This window comes from Cryptomeria japonica, unplaced genomic scaffold (genome assembly GCF_030272615.1).
Source record: "Cryptomeria japonica unplaced genomic scaffold, Sugi_1.0 HiC_scaffold_15, whole genome shotgun sequence".
NCBI lineage: Eukaryota > Viridiplantae > Streptophyta > Pinopsida > Cupressales > Cupressaceae > Cryptomeria > Cryptomeria japonica.
In genome coordinates, this window is record NW_026728837.1 from 2160001 (window position 1) to 2169790 (window position 9790).

The following is a 9790-nucleotide window of genomic DNA, read 5'->3' on the forward strand; positions in this document are numbered from 1 at the left end:
GAAATTTTAAAATTTCGTTTTTTTTTGCCTTTTCTGGAAATTAGTGAAGGCAGCGCATCAAAGGTGCGCAACGCTGGTGCGAACCTGGGAGCGCTCCGATGTGTGCTCCAAGGTGCGGCGTGCACGAAGTCGGACCCCGGTTTGCCCCGGGTGCGCACCTCGCGTGCACCTTGGTGCGCACACCTTGGCTGGGTTGCGCGCCCTGGTGGGCACCATGGTGCGCACCAAGGAGCGCTCCGAAGTGTGCTCCAAGGTGCGGCGTGCACGAAGTCGGAGCCCGGTTTGCCCCGGGTGCGCACCTCGCGTGCACCTTCGCCGCGGTGGGCACCATGGCGTGCACGAAGTCGGAGCCCGGTTTGCCCCGGGTGCGCACCTCGCGTGCACCTTCGCCGGGGTGGGCACCTTGGTGTGCAGACCTTGGCTGGGTTGCGCGCCCTGGTGGGCACCATGGTGCGCACCAAGGAGCGCTCCGAAGTGTGCTCCAAGGTGCGGCCTGCACGAAGTCGGAGCCCGGTTTGCCCCGGGTGTGCACCTCGGGTGGGCACCTTGGTGCGCATGCCTTGCCTGGGCTGCGCACCAGGGCGGGCTCAAGATGGCACCCGCGTTCCTTTTTTTTCACTATCTTTCAAAACGGAAATTTTAAAATCTCATTTTTTTTTGCCTTTTTCTGGAAATTAGTGAAGGCAGCGCATCAAAGGTGCGCACCTCGCTGCCCACCACGGTGCGCAACGCCGGTGGGCACCCGGGAGTGCTTCGAAGTGTGCTCCAAGGTGCTGCGTGCACGTTGTCGGAGCCCGGTTTGCCCCGGGTGCGCACCTCGCGTGCACCTTCGTCGGGGTGGGCACCTTGGCTGGGTTTGCCCCGGCTGCGCTCCGAAGCGGGGTTATTGGAGCGCCGCCTCTTTTTTTGTCGGAGCGTTTGGTGGGGTTTCTCGCATTGGCTCTTCCGAGGCCCGGTTGCCACCCTGGCGCGCACGAAGTCGGAAGTAGGGTTAATTGCCCGGGTGCGCACCTTTGCCAGGGTGGGCACCTTACCTGGGCTGCGCACCAGGGCGGGCTCAAGATGGCACGCGCGTTCCGTTTTTTTCACTATCTTTCAAAACGGAAATTTTAAAATCTCCTTTTTTTTTTGCCTTTTCTGGAAATTAGTGAAGGCAGCGCATCAAAGGTGCGCACCTCGCTGCCCACCTTGGTGTGCTCTGAGGTGCGCACCCGGGAGCGCTACGAAGTGTGCTCCAAGGTGCGGCGTGCACGTTGTCGGAGCCCGGTTTGCCCCGGGTGCGCACCTCGCCTGCACCTTGGCCGGGGTGGGCACCTTGGCTGGGTTTGCCCAGGGTGCGCTCCGAAGCGGGGTTACTGGAGCGCCCCCTCTTTTTTTGTCAGAGCGTTTGGTGGGGTTTCTCGCATTGGCTCTTCCCAGGCCCGGTTGTTGGGTGCGCTCCCACCCTGGCGCGCGCGAAGTTGGAAGTTGGGTTAATTGCCCGGGCGCGCACCTTCGCCAGGGTGGGCACCTTGGTGCGCACACCTTGGCTGGGCTGCGCACCAGGGCGGGCTCAAGATGGCACCAGCATTCCCTTTTTCTCACTATCTTTCAAAACGGAAATTTTAAAATCTCGTTTTTTTTTTGCCTTTTATGGAAATTAGTGAAGGCATCGCATCAAAGGTGCGCACCTCGCTGCCCACCTTGGTGTGCTCCGAGGTGCCCACCACGGTGCGCAACGCCGGTGCGAACCCGGGAGCGCCCCGATGTGTGCTCCAAGGTGCGGCGTGCACGAAGTCGGACCCCGGTTTGCCCCGGGTGCGCACCTCGCGTGCACCTTGGTGCGCACACCTTGGCTGGGTTGCGCGGCCTGGTGGGCACCATGGTGCGCACCAAGGAGCGCTCCGAAGTGTGCTCCAAGGTGCGGCGTGCACGAAGTCGGAGCCCGGTTTGCCCCGGGTACGCACCTCGCGTGCACCTTCGCCGGGGTGGGCACCTCGGCTGGGTTGCGCGCCCTGGTGCGCACCAAGGAGCGCTCCGAAGTGTGCTCCAAGGTGCGGCGTGCACGAAGTCGGAGCCCGGTTTGCCCCGGGTGCGCACCTTCGCCGCGGTGCGCACCATGGCGTGCACGAAGTCGGAGCCCGGTTTGCCCCGGGTGCGCACCTCGCGTGCACCTTCGGCGGGGTTGCGCGCCCTGGTGGGCACCATGGTGCGCACCAAGGAGCGCTCCGAAGTGTGCTCCAAGGTGCGGCGTGCACGAAGTCGGAGCCCGGTTTGCCCCGGGTGCGCACCTCGCGTGCACCTTCGGCGGGGTTGCGCGCCCTGGTGGGCACCATGGTGCGCACCAAGGAGCGCTCCGAAGTGTGCTCCAAGGTGCGGCGTGCACGAAGTCGGAGCCCGGTTTGCCCCGGGTGCGCACCTCGCGTGCACCTTCGCCGCGGTGGGCACCATGGCGTGCACGAAGTCGGAGCCCGGTTTGCCCCGGGTGCGCACCTCGCGTGCACCTTCGCCGGGGTGGGCACCTCGGCTGGGTTGCGCGCCCTGGTGCGCACCAAGGAGCGCTCCGAAGTGTGCTCCAAGGTGCGGCGTGCACGAAGTCGGAGCCCGGTTTGCCCCGGGTGCGCACCTCGCGTGCACCTTCGCCAGGGTGGGCACCTCGGTGCGCACACCTTCTCAATGTTTTCTTGCCTTTTCTGGAAATTGGTGAAGGCAGCGCATCAAAGGTGCGCACCTCGGTGTGCTCCGAGGTGCGAACCCGAGAGCGCTCCGAGGTGCCCACGAAGTCGAAAGTCGGGTTAATTGCATTGTTTTCCCCGGGTGCGCTCCGAGGTGCGCAACATCGGCGCGCACCAAGGAGGGCTCCGAAGTGTGCTCCAAGGTGCGCACGATGGCGTGCACCTCTGGTGCGCACGATTCGGAGCTCGGTTTGACCGGGGTGCGCACACCTTGGCTGGGTTGCGCACCTTTTGTGCGCTCCAAGGTGCGCACGAAGTCGGAGCTCGGTTTGCCCCGGGTGCGCACCTTCGCCAGGGTGCGCACCTTGATGCGCACGCCTTGGCTGGGCTGCGCACCTTGGTGGGCGCCATGGTGCGCACCTTTCGTGCGCTCCAAGGTGCGCACGAAGTCGGAGCTCGGTTTGCCCCGGGTGCGCACCTTGGTGGGCGCCATGGTGCACTCCGAGGTGCCCAAGATTGGTGCGCACCAAGGAGCGCTCCGAAGTGCGCTCCAAGGTGCGCGCGAAGTCGAAAGTTGGGTTAATTGTCCGGTTTGCCTCGGGTGCGCACCTTGCGTGCACCTTCGCCAGGGTGGGCGCCTTGGTGCGCACACCTTGGCTGGGCTGCGCACACCTTGGCACCCGCGTTTCCTTCATTTTAAATTTTTTTTTTTTACAATCTCTCAAGTGGGAAATTCTATAATCTCAACTTTTTTTGCCTTTTCAGGAAACTTTTGAATGGAGCGCATCATTGGTGCGCTCCGAAGTGTGCTCCAAAGCTCTCTCCAGCTGCGTGCACCTGCCCCGGCCGCGCACCCGGCCCCGCCCAGCTTCGCTCACCTGTCCCGGGCGTCTGGTGCGGAACCTTAGAGTAAGAAACATCACCGTGCACCTTGGCCAACGTGCGCGACTCGACCGAGCGCGCACTGGCCGAGGTGCACACCGATTTCACCTGGGTGCGCGCGCAGCACCTCGGGCGCACCGGGGTGCGCGCACAACGCCCGGGTTGCACCGTGGCCTGTGTGCTCGGGGCGCCTCGGGTGCGCGCTCGGTGTCGCCCCCGCGCGCGCGGTAGTGCGGGCAGCGCACCCCGGCCCGGCCCGGCCCCGACGAGAACGCAAACGGGCAAAAGGTTTATTCAAATAGCATTGCGACGCCCGGCGAAAAACTAAAAAAGGGTGCAACACCGGGACTTCCCGGGAGGTCACCCATCCCAGTACTACTCCGGCCCAAGCGCGCTTAACTGCGGAGTTCTGATGGGATCCGGTGCACTAACGCTGGTATGATCGCACCCGTTATGAGCTTGTCGCAGTGTGTACTTAGCAAACCGCGACCCACGTGCGAATCCACCCCGGCCACCCACCCCCGTCGAGGTGCACACCCTCCCTCGCGAAGTGCGCCCCGTTCGCCAAGTGTGAGCCCTGCCCGGGTGCGCGCACCTTGCTAGGGCGTCGGGTGTGCACCCGGCCCGGCCTACGTGCGTGCACCTGGAGGGGGCGTCGTGTGCGTGCAGTGTCCCGTCTGCAACGCGGTGCCCACACACCACCTCGGGCGCAACGACCTGCGCTCACATGTGGGCCGAGTGCACCTTGGTGCATGTTCGGGGCGCCTCGGGTGCACGCTCGATCTTGCCCCGGTGCACCAAGGCGCTCGGTTTGCCCCGGGTGCGCACTTGGTGCAAGGTGGGCACCCAAAATAGGGATCAAGCACCAAAACACAAGTTTCGGGATGCAAAATGGGACCCAAGGACCACAAATGCGTTCCAAGACCCATGATGGGTCCACGAGAACAAAAATGTGTTCCGAGACTTAATAAACAAATATTGGGTTTTAGGAGAAGAAACATGCTCTGATGCCCAAAACGAGAATCGACCCCGAAAAGGCCACAGGCCAAAAGTGGGATGCGAGACAAAAAAAAATGGGACCCGAGGACCAAAATTGGGTTCCCAGGTCGAAGACAGGGCAACCGGACAAGAAACGACCTCTAAGGCTCGAAATGAGTCCCGACGACTAAAACTTGACAAGAAGCACCCATCAGGCACCCAACTCGACACCCATGGGATGCCGACCCACCCGGGCTTCCACCTAGCACACCTTGGCACCCACCCACCCTCGCACCCAACCTCGCACCCAACTTAGCACCTTTGAACCCACATTGGCACTCACCCTGACCCTGGCACCTTGGAACCCACATTGGCACTCACCTTGACCCTGGCACCCACCTTTGCACTCACCTTGGGACCCACCCTGGCTCCCACCTCGGCACCCACCCAGACACCCACCTTGGTTCCTTGGCACCCACCTTGGATCCTTGGCACCCACCCCGACACCCACCTTGGCACGCAACTTGGCTACTTGCCACCCACCTTGGCTCCTTGACGCCCACCCCGACAACCACCCCGTGACCTACCCTGGCTAGGGTTGGTGCACACCCACCCTGGTGCCCACCTTGGCACCCACCCTATGACCCACCTTGGCACGCACCTTAGTACCCACCCCGTTACCCACCCTAGGACCCACCCCGTGACCCACCTTGGCCAGGGTGGGTGCACCCACCCTGGTGCCCACCTTGGCACCCACCCATCCTAGCACCCAGCCTGTGACCGGGCTTGGAACCCAACCTTGCACCCACACCCGTCTTGGCCAGTGTGGGTGCGCACCCATCCTGGCACCCACGTTGTGACACACCCTTTAACCCACGCACCCTAGCACCCACGTTGGCACCCACCTTGGAACCCAACCTAGCAACTTGGCACCCACCCCGTGACCCACCTTGGCATCCACCATAGCAGTCGCCGACTTGGCACCCACCTCGGCACCCACCTTGACACTTGTGGACCCACCTTGCCACTCACCCTAGCATCGACCCATCCTAGCACCCACCCTGGCACCTTTGCACCCTAGCACTCACCCATCCTAGCACCTAACCTGTGACCCACCTTGACACTCACCCTCGCACCCACCTTGGAACCCAACCTAGCACCCACCCACCCTGACACCAACCCTAGCACCTACCCACCCTTGCACCCACCCTGTGACCCATCTTGGCACCCACCCATCCTACCACTCAACCTATCACCCACCTTCTCACCCACCTTGGCATCCACCTTAGCACCCACCCACACTGGCACCTTGGCACCCACCTCGGGCAAGGTGGGTGCACACCCACCCTGGCACCCAATTTAGAACCCACCGAGCATGTTACCCACCTTGGCACCCACATTGCAGCCCACCCTAGTACCCACCCTATGACCCACATTGGCATCCACACCCTAGCACCCAGGCACCTCGACACCCGCCTTGACACCCACCCTAGCACTGAACCTGTGACCCACCTTGGAACTCACCCTAGAACCCACCCACCCTGTGAACCACCTTGGCATCCACCTTAGCACCCACCCACCTTGGCACCCACTCTAGCACTCACCCATCCTAACACCCAACTTGTTACCCACCTTGGCACCCGCCCTCGCGTCCACCTTGAAACCCACCCTAGCACCCACCCACGCAGGAGCCCACCTTGGCACCCAACCTAACACCCACGCATCCTGGCACCCAACTTGTGACCCACCTTGGAACCCACCCTAGTACCCACCTTTGAACCCACTATATCACCAACCCACCTTGGCACCCACCCTATGACCCTCTTTGGAATCCACCCTAGCACGCACCCACCCTGGCACCCACCATGGAGCGCACCCTAGCACCCACCCACCTCGGCACGCACCTCAACACCCACCTTGGTGTGCGCACTGCGCCAACCTCTCAAAGACCCTATGTGGTGCGCTCCAAAGTGTACACCTTTGGTGCGCTCCAAGGTGCGCACCTTTGGTGCACACCGAGGTGCACACCAAAGTGTGCACCGAGGTGAGCACCAAAGTGCACTCCAGGGTGCACACCAAGGCGTGCACCTTTGGTGCGGTCAATGCAAACGAATTCGGAAGTTGGGGTCGATGTCCTAATCGCTGCTGCAGACTACACGTATGAGAATCGGACAAATAGCTTTATATAGGGGAGGTGTTGCGTTTGATGGGTCGACTCCCCTGGTTGTGTGCACTGCACCAACTTCAAAGACCCTGTCTTGTTTAAGAAGTCAAAAGTTGGGGTGGATGTCCTAATCATTGCTGCAGTCTACGCATGTATGAGAATCAGACAAATAGCTTATATAGGGGAGGTGTTGCATTCGGTGGGTTGACTCCCCTGGTTGTGCGCACTGCGCCAACCTCAAAGACCCCGCATAGCAGAAGAAGTCGGAAGTCGGATTTTGGTGAGCACCAAGGCGTGCACCTTTGGTGCGGTCAACGCAGACGAATTCAGAAGTTGGGGTGGATGTCCTAATCGTTGTTGCAGGCTACACATGTATGAGAATCAGACAAATAGCTTATATAGGGGAGGTGTTGGGTTTGATGGGTCAACTCCCTTGGTTGTGCGCATTACGCCAACCTCAAAGACCTTGTTTTCGTTAAGAAGTCAAAAGTTGGGGTCAATGTCCTAATGGCTCCTGCAGGCTACACATGTATGAGAATCGGACAAATAGCTTATATAGGGGAGGTGTTGGGTTTGATGGGTCGACTCCCCTGGTTGTGCGCATTACGTCAACCTCAAAGACCTTGTTTTCGTTAAGAAGTCAAAAGTTGGGGTCGATGTCCTAATTGCTCCTGTAGACTACACATGTATGAGAATCAGACAAATAGCTTATATAGGGGAGGTGTTGGGTTTGATGGGTTGACTCCCCTAGTTGTTCGCATTACACCAACCTCAAAGACCTTGTTTTCGTTTAGAAGCCGAAAGTTGGGGTCGATGTCCTAATTGCTCCTGCAGGCTACGCATGTATGAGAATCAGACAAATAGCTTATATAGGGGAGGTGTTGGGTTTGATGGGTCGACTCCCCTGGTTGTGCGCATTGCGCCAACCTCAAAGACCCTGCATTGCGGATGAAGTCGAAAGTCAGAGTTTGGTGTGCTACAAGGTGTGGTCGAAGGTGCTCACCTAGGTGTGCACCTTTGGAGCACAGGAAAAGTGCCCTCCAAAAGTGCGCACCTTTGGAGTGCACAAAAGTGCCCTCCAAAAGTGCGCACCTTTGGAGCGCAGAAAAGTGCCCTCCAAAAAGTGCCCTCCAAAAGTGCGCACCTTTGGAGCGCAGAAAAGTGCCCTCCAAAAAGTGCCCTCCAAAAGTGCGCACCTTTGGAGCGCAGAAAAGTGCCCTCCAAAAAGTGCCCTCCAAAAGTGCGCACCTTTGGAGCGCAGAAAAGTGCCCTCCAAAAAGTGCCCTCCAAAAGTGCGCACCTTTGGAGCGCAGAAAAGTGCCCTCCAAAAAGTGCCCTCCAAAAGTGCGCACCTTTGGAGCGCAGAAAAGTGCCCTCCAAAAAGTGCCCTCCAAAAGTGCGCACCTTTGGAGCGCAGAAAAGTGCCCTCCAAAAAGTGCCCTCCAAAAGTGCGCACCTTTGGAGCGCAGAAAAGTGCCCTCCAAAAAGTGCCCTCCAAAAGTGCGCACCTTTGGAGCGCAGAAAAGTGCCCTCCAAAAAGTGCCCTCCAAAAGTGCGCACCTTTGGAGCGCAGAAAAGTGCCCTCCAAAAGTGCGCACTTTTGGTGCGCACCAAGGCGCTGGTTCGGTCGTTGCAGGCGAGTTCGGAAGTTGGGGTCGATGTCCTGAGCGGAGGTGCAAACTACACAGGTGTCGGAATCGGACAAATAGCTTATATAGGGGAGGTGTATGCTTCGATGGGTCGACTCCCCAGGTTGAGCGCACCGCGCCAACCTCAAAGACCCTACGGTATGGATGAAGTCGGAAGTTGGGTCCGATGACCGATTCGATTAGTAGGTATGCTCATGAGGTCGGAATTTGGGTCCGATGACCTGCCATGTGCAGGAAGGCGAATGTTGACACTGTGCGTTGCAAGGTGCACACCAAGGCGCTGGTGCGGTCTTTTTAGTCGAGTTCGGAAGTTGGGGTCGATGTCCTGATCGGAGGTGCAAGCTACACAGGTGTGGGAATCGGACAAATAGCTTATATAGGGGAGGTGTATGCTTCGTTGGGTCGACTCCCCGGGTTGAGCGCACCGCGCCAACCTCAAAGACCCTACGGTATGGATGAAGTCGGAAGTTGGGTCCGATGACCGATTCGATATGTAGGCATACTCGCGAGGTCGGAATTTGGGTCCGATGACCTGCCACGTGCAGGAAGGCGAATGTTGGCACTGTGCGTTGCAAGGTGCGCACCAAGGCGCTGGTTCGGTCGTTGGAGGCGAGTTCGGAAGTTGGGGTCGATGTCTTGATCGGAGGTGCAAACTACACAGGTGTGGGAATCGGACAAATAGCTTATATAGGGGAGGTGTATGCTTCGTTGGGTCGACTCCCCGGGTTGAGCGCACCGCGCCAACCTCAAAGACCCTACGGTATGGATGAAGTCGGAAGTTGGGTCCGATGACCGATTCGATATGTAGGCATACTCGCGAGGTCGGAATTTGGGTCCGATGACCTGCCATGTGCAGGAAGGCGAATGTTGGGACTGTGCGTCGCAAGGTGCGCACCAAGGCGCTGGTGCCGTCGTTGCAGTCGAGTTCGGAAGTTGGGGTCGATGTCCTGGTCAGAGGTGCAAACTACACAGGTGTGGGAATCGGACAAATAGCTTATATAGGGGAGGTGTATGCTTCGATGGGTCGACTCCCTGGGTTGAGCGCACCGCGCCAACCTCAAAGACCCTACAGTATGGATGAAGTCGGAAGTTGGGTCCGATGACCGATTCGATACGTAGGCATATTGGCGAGGTCTGAATTTGTGTCCGATGACCTGCCATGCGCAGGAAGGCGGAATTTGGGTCCGATGACCGAGTTGATGGCGTGCCATGCGCAGAAAGGCGGAATTTGGGTCCGATGACCGAGTTGATGTTGATGGCCCGCCATGCACAGGAAGGCGGAATTTGGGTCCGATGACCGATTTGAAGGCGTGCCATACGCAAAAAGGCGGAGTTTGGGTCCGATGACCGAGTTGATATTGATGGCCCGCCATGCGCAGGAAGGCGGAATTTGGGTCCGATGACCTGACATACGCATGGAGTCCGACTCGGGGGCCGATGTTCGATTCGATGACTTGCATTGT

At 59.6% G+C, this 9790-nt stretch overlaps 1 non-coding gene across 1 annotated transcript; it reads right to left on the bottom strand.

The window, feature by feature from the left end:
* Positions 1-3867: 3867 nt before the first annotated feature.
* On the bottom strand, positions 3868-3986 carry LOC131860509 (5S ribosomal RNA). Its single transcript, XR_009359604.1, has one exon. It is a non-coding gene; the product is annotated as a 5S ribosomal RNA (ribosomal RNA).
* Positions 3987-9790: the final 5804 nt, after the last annotated feature.